Raw genomic sequence first — 18,188 nt, forward strand, 5'->3', positions numbered from 1 at the left:
TGATTCTAGTTCTAGTTTTATATTTTACTTACCTACCAAGATGTAAGCTTCAGACCAATCCATCTTGATTTCTCCACCCATATCTTTACAAAAAATCCTACTAAGCAACATTCCATAACTAGCTATTATGTCAGCTACCAGGATAGTAAGTTTTATCCTTTTCTTTAGGTAGGCATAAAGAATAGCTTGCACATCTTTCACTTGGCCAACTAGGGGTACTTGTTTCTTGTCCATAGAATAACAACACCCAAAAGTTTTAGTAATATCTAAGCCAAGGGCTTTTGCAATAGGCATTGGCATAATATTATCTAATGCTCCAGAGTGAATGATATAGTTGCCAAGTTTTTGTCCATTTAATAATAAGGATACATAGAAAGGATTGGGCTTCCTCTCTTTTGTCTCACCATCAACAGTATTAACAACTAGTTCCCTATAAGGAGCTTTTTTTTTTTGTATCATTCAGATATAAAAATAGATTCACTTGAAGCCTTTCAGTTTTCAATCATATTATCAGTAAACTGGGCATTAGTGGTAGAACCTTCCTTTACATATTGGACTAACTTGTCTAATTCCTTAGGATTCAATCTTAAATATTTGGCTAGGGAAATGGATATAGTAGAAGACTTATAGAATTCTATGATATCAAAAGCTGATGTACCAGCTGCTGATTCTATTTTGGGCAATATTTTGGGCTATATATTTTTTGTAGAATCAACTTGTATGTGCTCTTTTCTTTTATCATTTGATGGGTTTGGACCGATTCTTGCATAGGGTTTTTGATTTCTTTAACCCCTAGTCATTACTGTATAATTAGGGTCTTGAAGTGTCATGAAAACATCACCTTCCATTTTGGTATCAAGTTCATATTCAAGAAAATAAGCACCTGCATTTTTGCTTTCTACTTTTTCACTTTCAAGTGATTGTTCTACTACAAGAGCATCTTTCACTAACTAAACACAATTTAACCAATCAGTACAAGTTTGTCTATCATGATCCGTGGTTGTATGAAAAGAACACAATTTCTCTGTAGGGACCTCTTCAATTTACAACCTTATTTGAGGGGTGGTCAATGTGGGGGCTTTTCCATAATCTTGAGGCTGTTGACACCTATGAATATCCTGATAAGGAGCTTGGTAAGGGTCATAAGATTTGTTTTGTTGTCTTTTCATCATTGCCATGTCATTCATCAGCTTCTGCATGATAGGATCCAGAGGAGTAGAAGATAAAGTAGTCCTAGAAGTTTAAATTTCTCTTCTCCATTTTCCAGTAGTAATAAATGCATCTTGCAATTGAATAGCTAGCCTTTGTGCAGCGAGTCAATCTACAACTGCATCTTTAATGAGATCAAAACTTATATCCAGAGGGACAACATTGACAAAGAATATCTTCTAGTTTTCTTCATTAGGACTAGATGCTACAGGAATTCTTTGAATTAACCTATTGAATTTTGCCACAAATTCTCTCATAGGTTCATGCATTTCCTTTTTCATTTGACTAAGGTGAAGTAACAAGGATCACTCATTATCAAGAGCTTTGAATCTATTTTTGAATGCAGTTTTCATATCATTCCAACTAGTAATGGAATGTTGAGGTAGGTGATTGAACTAATTAGCAACAGCATCAGTTAGCATTTAGAAAAATAGTAATGGACACCAAGGTTCAATGGACCTATATTCTACCCCCATGGTTGATTGATAGCCATGTTTGGTAATATAACTTATAGAGGTTGGATATTCAAATGAGAAGGAACAAGAGCTTTCAATGGGAGTAAAGACTGCACTAAAGGTGAGAAAGGGGACTATTTTGGTGGGGAACTAAGTCTACTACAAGACTTAGTTTTCTTCTTTTTGGGATTATTAAAATCAATCAGGAAAGTCAAATTCTTTAAAGGTTCAAAGTTTTCGTCTAAGATCACCTTTTCTATTTCTCTTCTTGTATATCTCTTAGTAGCTAGCTCTATTTCTTACTTCTTTATTTAGGGTCTTGTAGGCACTTGGGAAAGCCTATTGACCACTAATTCTTCTTGAACTTCAGGCACACCCCTTAATATTTTAGCTTGTTCTTCTTCTCTTTCTTGGACACTCAACACTTGTTGAAATTGTTGGCTATTTCGATGCAATGTCTAGGTAGTTGCAATTAAATCTGAGATTATATCCTCCTGTGTATCTTCAAATCTATGATTAGGTTGTAACATAGGGAACACATTATTATGTGGGAGAACCAATGTAATTCATGCCCTTTTCAAAAGTTTGGTTCTATTTCATAGGGACTTTCCCTAGAAAAGTCGCCAAAACCCTGTTAGTGAACAAATTTTCTTTCTAATTACACAATGATAATTTACTCTATGCGACTTGGAAAGCACAAAAATGTTCATAATGGTTGAGAAAATTTCATGTTATTTTTTCCTCTTAGTATTTATAGGTACAGATTCTTTTATGAGATTTGTCAGTGAATTGAAAACCAATTTCACACTTTTTCCAAAAAGCACATAAGGTACTTTCACATACTCCTAGGTAGTGAGGTGATAATTCATTCGTACAATAAGGATAAAAAGCTCACAGTATTTTTACCATAACAACTTATTCAAAGAAATTGAATGCTACAACGACTTCATAATAACCATTCAAGAAAATTGAGCAATGTAAATTGTAGTAGGAACAGCAATAGATATCTCAAACAATAAATCAAATGTTCACAAAGTAACAATGATTTAATCACTTCAAATGCCAAGTTTTAAAGTGGGATTAAAGGTGATATATATATATATATATATATATATATATATATATATATATATATATATATATATATATATATATATATATATATATATATATATATATATATATATATATATATATATGTGTATATGTATATGTATATGTATATGTATATGTATATGTATATGTATATGTATATGTATATGTATATGTATATGTATATGTATATGTATATGTATATGTATATGTATATGTATATGTATATGTATATGTATATGTATATGTATGTATGTATTTATGTATGTATGTATAGAAACTTCTTTCCTACACATAGTCATTCAAAAAGAAAATATATATATGCTATCTATCTATTGCTATTCAAAAAGAACCTATTTTATCATAGTATTTTCTAGCTTTCTATTCTAACCCTTAATCAGTTCAATGCCCCAGCATTTATAGCCTTTTTACATATCCAAAAGCTCTCCATTAAAGCCTAGCCATTTTGGTTGAAACAATTACGGTAAAATAAAAATAGTTTTAAAATGGTTGCAAAAGACACAACCGAAAGTAACTATCTCGAATAGACTTCATCACGGGCCTTTTCCCCCTCACTCATAGTTTTTCTTACCAGCTTCTAGCTTCTAAAAGTGTTCATAAATTCCTGCATTGCATGAGAATGGGGGTTCTTCAAACTTAGTAGCTTAGACCTATAGGCATCTTTTTTCCAGTTGAATTCTTTGATCTTTAGAATTTTCCATTGCATGAGGTTCCTATTTAAACATAGCATGGATTCAATAGTTGCTAGTGTGGTGAAATCACTAGTGGTAGGCAATTCATTGTCTTTAATCTTTGCAATAGCATCATTGAAGCTTTGTTTTAATGCTTCAAAATCCATGTTGCCATCATCAAACTGTAGAATTCTTGTAGAATTCACTATGTTCATATCCTTAAGAGGTTCCTCAGGCATCCCAATAATCTTGTTTTCAATGGATTGCATTTCTTTAATAGCTTCTTTGTAGATTGATTCTTTCCAACCCATATTACTCCTCATAATGAACAACATACAAGTATCTACAATTTTCATAGGGTTCTCACTTAGGAATTTGAGCACTCCGTACTTTTCAACTTTGGTCACCTGGAACACAATAGCCTGACACTGACTCCATTTAGTTTCCCATCCTAGAGTAAGGGTTTGAATTTCACCTAAGAGTGTTTCCCCTTAAGCATACACAATGGTAAAATCTAGGATGAATTTGTTACCTTCTTTAATGATGGAATTTACCCAATCTTGCATTGCATCCAAAAGTAACTTCCCCTTTTGCATCTATTTAACTAGTTTTTGGTTGTCTGTAGAATTAGGATTGAAAGATTGAGGACTTTAGACAACTGGTAGAGCCTTGAGATTCATCAATAAATCTATATAAGAAGCCATGGTCACCACTAAGGCTTTGAGCTCCTTCTTCTCTTTGTTATCCTTCTTTGACTAGGTCAACATATGATTAGCCAAAAACTTGAAGAAGTTATTACCTGTATTTTTTTTTATGCTCCCAAGTTCAACTAAAGTAACCTTGGAGCCTTTGCTATCAATTTCTCCAAATTTAGTTTTCTATTTATACATAGCCAATTTTGTTGTGATTTTCCCAGTTACTAGATCTTTAACCAAATGAGCATATTTTTTTAGCTTTTTAACCTTGAAACCATGAGCTACATACTTAGTTACAATATCTTTCACAAGTGTACATACTAGCTACAAATTCCTTTTCTTATTGACTGAATTAGATAACCAAGATGGAATAATGGGATTAGCAGAGATTTTTTGAGTATCCTGGGTAGGGGTCATGAATCTAGGTTGATCTGCTCTAGGAGCTTCAATGAATTTCATGTCACCATGAGGATTGTCTGAGAAACCAAAAACATTGCTTGAATCATGCCCTTAGGTCAGCATCTTTTCCTTCTGAACTTCTTGCTACATTAGAGCTTCAAACTTGGTTTTAGATTTGGTTTGAGGAGTCATGTTTTGTGTATTAGTTAGTGTCATTTTTTACTTACCAAGAGTTAACACACCACCTGCAATAGGACATGAAACTTGGATGTCAGAAGTTAATGGTTCAGAAATAGAAACCATCTTTGGAGATAGTTCATTGACTACTTTCATGCTCTACATCCTTAGCAAATTGTCTCTATGGGTGAGAATGGATCTAGTTCTTTGATTTATGTCATCTTCTTCTTCCTGATTCCAATCCACTTCCAGTTTCCTTGACTCACTAGCCTCCTCCCACCCTAGTTTAACAATGTCTAAACCATCTTCAACTATTTCTAGTTGAAATTTCAATTTGAGGGAATTAATTTGTTGAAGTGTTAATCTTGAGTGGTCTCTTTTTAACATTTCTTCTTCATCTTTACAATCTTTCCATAAGTCTTGCAAGTGTGGAATTATGGATGACTGGCCCTTCAATCCAAGAACTTGAGCCACAAATCTTGTACTATCAAAATCTCTTCTTCCTTGGTAAGACCCAAAACCAAAACCAAGCAAATTAATTCCTATGAATGACGTGTTGATCATGCTACTACAAGTCAAAGAACTGAGTTTGATAGGAAACATTGACTCCAAATTCTCTTGAGGTAGATTATCTTTAATGACAGAGAATAACTGCCTAAAACTTTAGCTAAAACAAAATATTTAATTGCATAATGTGGTAACTTCTTTGGCTCATCCTTGAACCCACCTACTCTCAAATAGGTAAACTTAGGGAACTATATGTAATAGCTTCCATAGTATTGAATTAGTTTCTAGGCTTCTGAGGACAATTTGGGCATGGATGCCTTTTTAAAAGATAGATGCACACTTTCTATCAATACATCATGTACTTTTCTAAAATTTTCTAACACTTTATCTTTTTGAAGTAGGGGACAATCTTGATAGACTATTATTTCCTCACTCCAAATTTCATGAGGTAGGAAAGTAAGATTACTAACATAAGCAATATAGTATGTGAGATAAGAGGCCATATAGAAATTTTTCTTAAACTCCTTAGCATGTTTAAGCTATGTTCTTAATGAGCTAGCAATTATTTCAGCCCAATCTATCCATTGTTCCCCCTTTAAAATGATCTCTACATAACAAAACATCCATTCTTCAAAAAGGAAGACATCGGCTAAACCCTTAACTTAGTGTAACAGTACTACAAGATCATAAATATGACATTTTAGATGACCTTTTATGACTATCGTAGGTAGCATGAGCCTCCTCCATAATTAGTTTCTGTCCACTTCCCAGCTACGATGTTACAATATTCTCTTGGGGTTTCTTGGTACTCAACTAGGGATTGGATGGGAGAAAATGTAGCGAATGTGCATTCTGGTAGATGTAACACTAAGGCAAGAGTTTCCCTAGATATTTATACCATAGGTTCCCCATCTTTGTTTAGGATACTTTTACTTCTCACATCATAATGATCAATACAAAGTTGGAGCAATTCAAGGCTTAACAAGGCAGGAGGGAAAGCTATAGCTTCAATCAGACCACTAGTCAAAATTTTCATACAACCATTCAATTTGTCAGCTCACTCAAGGGAATTTGACTTTAACTTTTCCAGTCTAACACCTTCTAAATTGGTATCACAAATAATAGGTCTCTTGTATTAAAAACTTGAAACATTCCCAAAGAAATGTAACATAGATTTCATCTTAAACAAAGAAAGCAAGGCTCAAACTGATTCTATCTTGAAATGCACACATACAATAGAACAAAAAGAAGGTTTTTTTGTGTTCTCACTTGCAACTTGCTAAGAAAAATGACTTCTTTTCTTGTCCCTTAGTAACTCCTTTAAATCCCTTTTTCGCATGATAAACAAAAAGGAAAATCTATTCTCTTTCTAAGGGAAAGAGAACATACATGTGAAAGTACAACCTCATAATGAGCCATTCATAAAAAATCAACTACAACTAGGTTCACACATTCAAAATCTTTCAACATAACATTTTTATTAAATACTTCCCTTCGCAGCTATATTGACAATGATTAACTTTGTCTGACACCCAATCCTTCTTTTTCAGTGAAAGATCTCCCACTTTAAATCATGATGATGATTTCCCATGCTTGAAATTAAGGCTCTCCTTTAAATCATTACCTCCCAATGTGGTAATTAATGCCATAGGAAAACAGCAGCTTTTAACAACACACAATCAATTTTTTCCAAGGGTCTTTAGTGGTAGAACTGCTTTGAACTATTTCAAACCAACATTCAAAGGGATTCGAAGTAGTTCAAAAGAACATTCTGTAGTCTTTGCGTGAATTACTTGTGGGAAAAAAATCAGCATAGAACCCTTTGATTGAACTGCTTTGAACTACTTTGAATCGGGGTTCAAAGTGGTTCAAAGAGGTTCAGACAGACACAAGGAATGATGGGAAGCTTTAGTAGGCTTTGTACAATATTTTTGATGACGGAGAGAACACGAAGTGACAATAGGAAGCTTAATTAACTGGATGGGAAATTTTAAAAAAAATTAAAATATGGTGACACACAATATGGCTAATAGGATGCTAAGGCATTAAGTCTGACTGAGGAAGCAATGATAGAGATAGTCTTCCCCAAGATTGTAGCAGCAAATTATGCAAAGGAAGCATGGGATATCCTTGAGAAAAACTTCAAGGGGACTGATAAGGTCAAAGTAGTGAAACTATAGTAGATCATAAGGGAATTTGAGAACATTTAGATGAAGGAAAATGAACCTATTATAGAGTTCAACTCATGAATCTCCACTTTGATAAACTAGCTTAAATCAAATGGAGAAGATTATGAAGAGTAGAGGATTGTGGAAAAGATATTGAGGAGTTTACCTCAGAAATATGACACCCTTGTGATGATCATTGAGGAATCAAAGGACCTCACCACTTTGACAATGGATGAGTTGATGGGTATTCTCCAAACCCATGAGCACTGGATAAATAGATCAATAACAACTTCCCAAGAGCAGTCTTTCAAGGCTCAAGATAATTCAAGAGTTAGGGGGAGAGGAAGAAATGGCTCTAGTAGAGGCTCAAGAAGTAGAGGTCTTGGAAGGAATGGTCAAAGGAATGTTGGTACACAAAGCTTAGGACAAGCAAGCAACCAAGAAGGAGCAAGCACCTCTTAAAACAACTCTAGAGGAGGTAAAAAGAATTACAACTCAAATAGGAGCAATGTTGAATGCTACTACTATCATTAGTATGGGCATTATGCTAGTGAATGTTGGAAAAATTAGGGTGATCAATCAAAGAAAAATGCAAATATGTCTGGTGTAAACATGGGAAATGCAAACAATCCCACAACCTTCATCATGTGTAACATTGCTAAGAAGGCAGCCCTGAGGTATGGTATTTGGATAGTGGTTGTAGCATCCACATGAGTGGTCATGAAATTTTATTTTCTTTCATTGATAAGACTTTGAAGTCTAAAATTAAGATGGAAAATAATAGAACCATTCCCATAGTGGGCAAAGGATCTTCATGTTCAGCACCAAGCAAGGTGAGAAGAAGGAGATACAAATTGTGTATTTTGCCCCCAATATGAAGCACAACTTGATGAGTGTTAGACAACTCATTCAAATTGGATACAAGGTGTTGATGGAAAATGACAAGTGTGTCATTCATGAGAAGGATGGGAGTAATAGATTACTTGCAGAAATCCAAATGACAAAGAATTGAATGCTCCCTTTGAGGATAGAGACATGCTTCTCTTATCAAGTTAGTGTTCCACCTCCCAAGCATGCATGTACAACAATACATTAACAATCAGCTCTTAGGATCACAATTGAAGACCCCTCCAAGCTTTGGCATCTAAGGTATGGACATCTTGGCTTTGCTGGTTTAAATTTGTTATCCAAAAAAAGAATGGTAGATGGTTTGTCAAGCATAGTAGATTCATATGACAAGTGTGAGGCTTGTATTTTGGGTAAGCAACATAGGATTCCCTTTAATTTTGGAAATTCTAGCAAGGCTAGAGCACCATTAAAGTTGGTGTGTTATAATTTAGTAGGCCCTAAGAAAACTACTTCTATTAAGGGGATTATTTATTTTATGACATTCATAGATGATTTTAGTCATAGAGTATGGGTGTATTTTTTGAAAAGAAAATCTAAAGCATTTGAAAAATTTGTTGAATTTAAAGCCCTAGCTGAAAAAGAATGTGAACACTATGTTAAGGTCCTTAGATTGGATAGAGGAGGGGAGTATACCTCCAATTTATTTGTAAATTTTTTTAGGTAGAATGGCATAAAGAAAGAGTTTATAGCCAGTTATACTCTGTAGCAAAATGGAGTGGCTAAGAGGAAAAATAGGACCATTGTTGAAATGGCTAGAAGCATGATGAAAGCAAAAGGGCTTCCAACTAAATATTGGGGAGAATTTGTAGCAACAATAGTATATTTGATAAATAGGTGTCCAACAAAGTCAATTCGTGACAAGATTCCTCTTGAGGTTTGGTCAAAGAACAGATATACAGTTGAACACTTGAGAGTGTTCAAATGTGTAGCATATACAGATGTGCCTAAGGAACAAAGGCAAAAGCTAGATGAAAAAGGTGTGAAATGTATCTTCATAGCTTAGAATCAAAGGCTTATAGGTAATATGATCCAATCACCAAGAAGATCATCATTTCAAGAGATGTGAAGTTTCTTGAAAATCAGTCATGGAATGGCTCGGTTGATGTATCTTCAAACACTTCAAGCAAAGTACCAAGTATTGATGAGAAAGAGGAAGACATTGGTGATGAGAAGGATGATGAAGTAGTAAATATTGATGATTGTAGACAAAGGAAAAAAGGCAACCAACAAATGATAGTTAGAGATTCAGCCTCAGGTAGCTCTAGATAGCTCTAGATTGGTGTACAAAATTTATAGAAAAGTAGCAGAAATACTAAAAATTTAGATCCCACTCTCGCCTCCCTATTTCCAATAAATACTAAGAGTCTAAGGGAGATATACCAATATGAAAGGTATGACAAAGATTATGATGAGAGTGTTAATTTTGCATTATTTTTTCATAGTGATCCAATTTACTTTGAAGAAGCTATAAAGGAAGAAAATTGGTGTAATGTCATAGATGAGGAAATAGATGCTATTGAGAGAAATGAGACATGGGAGTCAACCACCTTGCCTCCCAAGAAGCAAGTAATTGAAGTAAAATGGGTTTACAAGACCAAGTGCAATGCTAAAGGAAAAATAGATAGGCATAAGGTACATTTAGTGGTCAAATGGTATAAGTAGTAGTATGGTAGAGATTATGATGAGACATATGTCCCAATTGCAAGAATGGAAATCATGCATGTTGTCATAGCAATTGTAGCCTAGCACAAATGGAAGGTATACCAAATAGATGTGAAGTCTGCCATCTTGAATGGTGTATTAAAAGAAGAGGTTTATCTGGAGTAGCCACCGGGTTATGAAGTCCTGGTTGAGGAACACATGGTGTGTAGATTGAAGAGAGCTCTTTATGGGCTCAAGAAAGCTCCATGGGCATGGTATAGTAGGATTGACTCATATTTGATGAGAAATGGCTTTAGCAAAAGCAACAGTGAGCTCGCTCTCTACATCAAGGTAGTGAATGGTAAAGTGTTGATTATTTTCTTGTATGTATATGATTTAATCTTCATTGGAAATGATAATTTCTTAATTGGTAAGTTCAAAGAGGCCATGAAGAATGAGTTTGATATGATAGATTTGGGCCTCTTCAAGTACTTTCTAGGCATAGAAGTAAAACAAATGCATGATGGCATCTTCATCTCTCAAGAAAAGTATGCAAGGTAGAACTTGGGGAGACTCAAAATACAGAATAGTAAGGCAACCCCAACACCAACAGCAGTAGGTCTAAAGTTGAGCAAGGAAGATTGTAGAAAAAGTATGAATCCAACACTATATAAGAGTATGGTTGGAAGCTTGATGTATTGACAGCAACTCGGACTAACATAATGCATGCAGTAAGTTTAATTTCTAGATCTATAAAGGTAAGGAGGAAAGAGGATCCTAAGGTATGTGAATGGTACCAAGGGATTTGAGATTTTGTATACTACAATAATGATTTTAAGTTGGTTGGTTTTATGGATAGTGATTGGGTTGTAAGTTTAGATGATAGGGAGAGCACTTCTAGACATATGTTCCATATGGGATCAGGTGTAATTTCATGGGCATCCAACAAGCAACCTATTGTTTCTCAATCTATAGCAGAGGTTGAATACATAGGAACAAATGCAGTAGCATGTCAAGCTCTTTGGTTAATGAGGATCTTCACAGATTTGAATGAAAGGAAAGAGGATGGAACCACAACCTTTTGTGACAACATCTCCTCAATTGTACTATCTAAGAATCCAATCTTCCATGGGAGAAGCAGGCACACAAAGATCAGATATAACTTCATCAAAGAATTGGTGGAGAATGGAGATATCAAGATGCAATTTTGTAAGTTTGAGCAATAGCTAGCAGACATATTCACTAAGCCTTTGGGTATTGGAAATTTTGTGCACCTAAGAAAGAGTCTTGGTGTAATTGGTTTGGATCAACATTGATCCTTATTTTGTTGGCTTGGGGAAAAGGGGGAGTATTGGAATATTTAATATATTTTTTGTTATCCCATGCCCACCTACCAACCTAATATCCCATGTTTCCAGTTCCAAAAATCATATGCATTTACTATGGTAGGTGAGTTCAAATTTTGAAAAGAGGGGGAAAATTTTGTGTGGATAGTAGGAAGATAAAAGAGAGGGAATGCCATTCATTCCATCATCTCCATTCATTCTCATACAGAGTTAGTTTTTGCAGCAAGAGCAATAGAGAATGTTTTTGAGTATTGTGTGCAATAGCACTTGTGAGAATTTGTCATGTTGAAGTAGTGATTGCTCCAGGCCTTTCTTGTATGTAGCTATACTTGCTGCAAGTTTATTTTATGTACAACAATTGTAGTTAGTTATTGTTTTTACATTCTAGATTTGTAATAATTTATTTTCAATTAATAGAAAGAAAGAAATCATTCTTGCATACTTTCTGCCTATTGTACTTGTGTTGTCTCCTTCCTTGTTTATTCCATTGTGTTCTTGGTCTCAGGCAAAATAGAGTAGCACTCTATTATTGTTGTGGAATTTTGTTTGTGTTTTTCATGTGGGTTAACATGCTACCATGATGGGTGTTAACATTACTCAGCATGCTCTTGGTTTATGCTTGTGCCAAGTAGTTTCTTTGATGACTGAGTGATTTGATCCTTCATATACCAAGTCGTGTGGGGTTAACACATAGGTTATCCTCCTATTTTGGCATATTTTACAATTCAAAGTAGAAAACCAACATGGGCATTTAACAAATTATTGGGGAAACTACAATTATACTTGTGTATTAAATATTTTATCTAATGTGAAACCATGTATACCTAACTCCTCCTACCAATGAGAATCTCTAATTAAATCACTTCATGAGACACCAAATGGTATTGAGCCATGATGTTGTTCAAAATGATTCGGTTAAATAGGATGATACAAGGGAATCTATGTGGAACTTTATCAAATTGGATGTTTTAGTTCTTGGCTGATTAGCAATGAAATTCTATGAATATTTTAGCTCAGAGAGTAGTAAAAATGATTACTCTAGTGTTGTGGTGTGATTATCAAATAGTGAATTTCCTTGACATTGTCACAATGGTCATTTTTTATTTTATAGTTATCCCTTATGATGTGTTCAAATAACTCCATTGACACTTTTCACACTTTTGAATAGATAAAGTAAAATTGCTTAATAAACTCTTAATGTTCTTAAACCAACTATGATCTTCAGCATACACACTTCATTGCTTTACTAGTTGGATGTGTCTTCGGGTTGGATATGCACAATCAAAGTATTACATGTTTGATCTATTATTAAAAATTGAATTCATGCTAGTAGGTAAGGAAATGTTAATGTAATACACCTTCCATCTTCTATCAAGCATTTTTCTTACGTGCATATTCCATAAAGATTTGTTAAAAATTAGGATCAATGTTGAGTTGATAAATACTTTGTTTTGAACTCAAATGCCAGCCTAGAAAATGAGTTGAACTTTCTTGAATCCTAAATCTTTTGATTATTTACTCAGTAAAAGATATGAGAAGAATCTATGTATTAGATTATCTTATTAGTATATGATATTAATTTTCTCTTTGTTAATTATGTAGCCTTTCATTTAAATGCTTGTTAGTTTTTTAGCTATACTATCATAGGGAAATAGCACTTATGAAAGGCTAAGCCTAAGTTAAAAGTAAAGAGGTATAATAAATGTATTGTTCTTCTTATTTTTTCATTTTTATGATTTAATGAGGAGTTTCTTGAGTGTTTGATGCTTAACTCCTTTGTGGATGGGTGCAATCTAGCTAAAAGGGAGGGTAAGGGATGGATTCATGACGTTTTGTTTCTCTCTACCCAAAAGTGTTGATGGATGAATATTGCATGTTTAGTTTCTTCCCTATTTAATAATTTTGGAAAGAAAGTGATTTGCCAAGCCATTTATCTTAGTACATTTTTATTATGTTGTTGTATACATATGTGTAGATATGCTTAATTTCTTTTCACATATGAGTACATATGGTTATATTATGCATATGCGTGGAATATGTTTCAATTTTTTTTTACCACATATGAGGAAATGTGTAGTTATATTTTATTTTCCCTACCACATTTTGTGATTAGGCTACTAGGCACACATGTGGATGTAGTCTGTTTCATAGCTACACCAATTCTATCTGATCCATCTTGTTCCAAGAAGCTAGGCTTCTCATGCTAAGGTCAGGGCATTCTTCATGTCAAGAAGAACCTTGGGGGAGTAAACACTCTATGGTTGGCTTAGTAAAATTCCCTAGGCCACACTCCCATCTCAGATAGCAGATTGATGGTGTCTAGTGGCTTTGGAGACTAAATCACATAGGACACTTGATGAGGTTTTATTGAAATATATTTTGTTGACTTGTAAAATCATCTTTAAATGATCATCATGGTGTAATAATATAATTAGATAATGTATCTACATGATCTTATTGAAATTATTTAAGTGTGTATTTTGATGGATGTATGATATAAAGATCAATATTTTAGATAATGTAATTGATTAGTTTAATGAGCTGTTGATATTTAACATAGTTAATGAGCCAATGAATTTTGACTTTTCAACTAGGGTTCTTTGTTTTTTTCACTTTTCACACATTTGTATGATATGGCATGTGTTGATTAGGAAATGGTTCTTACATATGGTATCAGAGTTGTGTTTGAACCCTAGGGCCTTGGGCTACTGTGCTAATGTGTGCAAACATGTACAGATGTTTGCATTATCACCATGCATCACCACAAGAGTTAACCATAGGGGTGGATCTAGTAGTGGTGCACAAGTTGATGAACCTAATGAGAGGTTGGATCAGATATTGGCACTTGACCCAACAAGGGGCTTTGTTACAACAAAAAGGCCAAATAATGGAAACCTTGAGCATGAGGCTTGAGGTAGACATGTTGAAGAGAAGGAAAGGAAGAATGACAAAGATCGAGGCTTAGAGGTCATGCACAAGTAGGAAGAGAAACAAAGGAAGAAGTGTGAGGATGACCAGTTTGCTAAGGCACTTAGGAGGTTAGAGTAAGAGAAAAAGGCAGAAGTGTTAAAGTAAAAGGTTAATTTAATTTCATTTATTAAATTACCTTTACTCCCTTCTTAAAATTTTCCCTTATGTACTTTCATTTCCATTTAATAATTAATTAGTAATTATTAAATGTCATTTACCTCTTAGGGTATCCCTTTTAGGTTTTTTTTATCTACTTCTATAAGGATTGATCTTCTATAAATATCTCTCATCTTTTCAATCTAACAATATAATTTTTTTTTTTAGAGAAAAACCCTTGCCTCTTCTTTGTCTTTTCTTCTCTCTGATAGTTACTTTCATTTAGGTGTTCTTCAGGTTTTGAGGATTTCTATTGCTCAAATACTACATTGTATCAGAGCTTAACCTACTATAGCTTGTTCTTATTTGGAGAAAAAGAAGAACAAGGGTTTTATAGAATAGATCTTGTTGCTTTTGGGTGTTTTCTACGAAAATAGGAAGATTTCTAATTTTTGGAGCACTTTGAGGCCAAATAGACATTATAGTTGGATTGAAAAGATGTCAAAACCCCTATTTTCATATAAAATTTATCAATTTTGGACAATGTTGACTAGCGAGGCAAAAAAAAATTACATATCAAGGTTGTACAACCTCTTGCATGCACTCCAAGGTGAAAAAATCAAAAAAAATGCAAAAAAAAAATTAAGAAAAATACAGTCGATATTAAGAATACCGCTATGATATGTAAAACTATTGATGGTCAACACCACCTGGTCATCGTTGCTCCTCCCTTTAGCCTTTGTCATGATGCTTAGCTGCCACCTATGCCCCACCACCACTAGCTATGCCACCTAATCTCCTCTCCCGCTTTGCATGAGTACCAACCTATATTCACATTAGGGGATCAAGGGCCATTCTTTAGCCCCTTTCAATTTTTTTAGTGGTATCTGCAAATTTTTATTTGCTACAAAGGCCCTGTTGGCTTTTTTGCTCTAACTTGAGCATACGAAGGTGGTTTTTGGATCTGAAAGAAGAATTTGAAAGATGATTTAGAGACTAGCATTATAGTGAAGGCTTTTTTTGGATTTTTTCTAGTATGTTACCTATTTTTTTCTCAAATTTAGCTGATGCTTTCTATCTTCTAGGGGTGTAACATGCTCATTTGAGCTTCATTTTTTGATCCAAAAGAAGCATTAGAAAGATCTTCTCAAGCCCTATCCAAATTATCTATTATTTAATTAGTATTTCTCAAAGGTACATGTCATTCTCTATTATTTTGAAAAAAAGAGCTAAAACAAGCAAGTTACACCCCCCAAAAGATAGAAAGCATCATTTGACTTCAAGAAAAAATTAGGTACTAAACTGAAAAAAATCTTATAAATACCTTCCCCATAATGTCCATCTCTAAATCAGCTTTCTAGCACTTCTTTCATATCCCAAAAATTCCTTTGTATGCTAAAGTTAGAGTGAAAAGCCAATAGGGCCTCCATAGCAAATAAAAATTTGTAAATACCCCAAAAAAATTTGAAAGGGGCTAAAGAATGGCCCCCGGCCCCCCCACATGACCATAGGCAATCAAGCAAAGAAAGAGTAGAGATCGGGTGGCACAACTAGCACTGGTGGGCCACAAGTGGCAGTTGAGTAGTATGACAAAGGCTGAAAGGAGGAGCAGTGGCGGTTGGACAGTATTGACCGTCGCCAGTTAACGATGATCACCAATAATTTTACAAGCCGTAGTGATATTTTTAATACCAATTACATTTTTTAAATCATTTTTTTGCAATTTTTTCTCCTCAAAGTGCATGCAAGAGGTCATATAACCCTGGTATGCAAAAAAAAAATTGCCTCCCCAGTCAACGTTGTCCAAAATTGACAAATTTTATATGAAAATAGGGGTTTTTATGTCTTCTAAATCCAACTATGAGCTCTATTTAGCCTTAAAATTCTCCAAAAATTAGACACCCCCTCCCCCCATTTTCACATAAAATACCTAAAAATGGCCAGATCTATTCTGTCAAACCCTCATTCTTCTTTTTCTCCAAATAAGAACAAGCTACAACAAGCTAGGCTCTGCTACCATGTAGGATTTGAGCAATACAAATCCACAAAATCTAAAGATCACCTGCATGCAAGAACCTATCACAGAGAAGAAAAGACAAAGAAGAGGCAAGATTTTTGCTCTAAAAATATAGAAAATTATATCAAAAACCTAAAAGGGAAACCCTAAGAGGTAAATGAGATTTAATAATTACTAATTAATTATTAAATGAAAATACAAGTGCATATAGGGAAATCTTAAGAAGGGAGTAAAGGTAATTTAATAAATTTAATTTAATTAACCTTTTACTCTAACACCCCCCAAGGCTAATGCTCTTAGGAGGTCAAAGGAAGAGAAAAAGGCAAATGTTGGTCACCAAGTTTATCTAATTAATATTGATAGGGTGTAGATTATGACTAACTTGAGAAAAGATCTCAAGAAAGTTACTGCACCAATGTTTCATGGTAGAGCTTATGGGGAAGATGTAGAGGCATGGATTACTAGTATGGAGAAGTATTTTCTATTTTATAACTACATGAGGAAATCTAGAGCAGTTTGGGCCAAATTCTAGCTAATGGGTGAGGCAACTATGTGGTGGGAAACATGATGGTCAAAAAAAAACTTCAATACGGTATGGTAACTTGAGAAGAATTTCTACAATTTTTTCAAAAAAGGTGGTTATCTCAGCCGTTCTATAACAAGAAGTCGTCTAATTTCTACAAGATAGTTTACGGAAACATGAATGTCATGCAGTACCATGAATGTTTTTATCACTTTTTGAAGTAATCCTAGCTTCCGAATAGAGTTCAACTTATATGTAGTACCTTTGGGCTCATATGATGTAATCCTAGGCTGATCAATTGATTAAGTGAACATAAAGCCTTGGTTAACTATTAGGATAAGGTAACTAAATTCCTCGATGACACAGGTTACTCGATGCTACTAAATGGTGTCGAATGGCTACTTGAACTTAGACAAAACTCTACTATGCAATTGAAGAAGGAAAGGAGGAAGGGATGTTAGTTGTATGTGGCACATGTCAAGGACATGGAAGAAATACCACCTCATCTAAGGATTATTCCATTTTTCAGGAATTTAGGGATGTGTTTCCAAATGATTTACCTGAACTACCCCCTAAGAGGGAGTTCAATTTTTCTATAGATCTTGTGCCAGAAGTAGAACCTCAAACAAAGATTCCATATTACAAGACCTCTACAAAGATGTATGAATTGATTACATAGCTACAGGAACTTCTAGACAATGGTTTCATTTTCCCTAGTGTGTCACCATGGGGAGCTCTTATAACCTTCATCAATAAGAAGGATGGTACCTTATGTTTGCACATTGATTATCTTATGCTAAATAAGGTGACTATTAAGAATCAATATCCCCTCCCACAAATTGATGAATTGTTTGAACAAATGAAGGGAGTGACCATATTCTCTAAAAGTGACTTGAGATCTAAAAATCACCAAATTTGGATTTGGGATGAAGGCATATCCAAAACAACACTCAAAACAAGGTATGGGCATTACAAATTTGTAGTCTTACCTTTTGGATTGACAAATGCTCCTATTGCTTTCATGAACCTAATGAACGGCATATTGTCTTGAAAAAATCATGGAGATATTTATTGATGATATCCTAATATACTCCAAGAATTTAGAAGAGCACGAAAAGAACTTGTACATAGTTTTGTAGTGTCTGAGAGAGAAAATTATATGGGAAACTCTCCAAGTGTTCATTTTATCAAAAAGAGATACACTACTTGGGACATATTTTATCAAGTGATGGTATAGTAGTGGGCCCTACAAAGATAAAATCCATCTTTGAATGACCAACCCCACAAAAAGT

This window comes from Cupressus sempervirens, chromosome 5, assembly GCF_028749045.1.
Source record: "Cupressus sempervirens isolate cs-2001-9-10 chromosome 5, ASM2874904v1, whole genome shotgun sequence".
In the NCBI taxonomy this organism is placed as follows: Eukaryota; Viridiplantae; Streptophyta; class Pinopsida; order Cupressales; family Cupressaceae; genus Cupressus; species Cupressus sempervirens.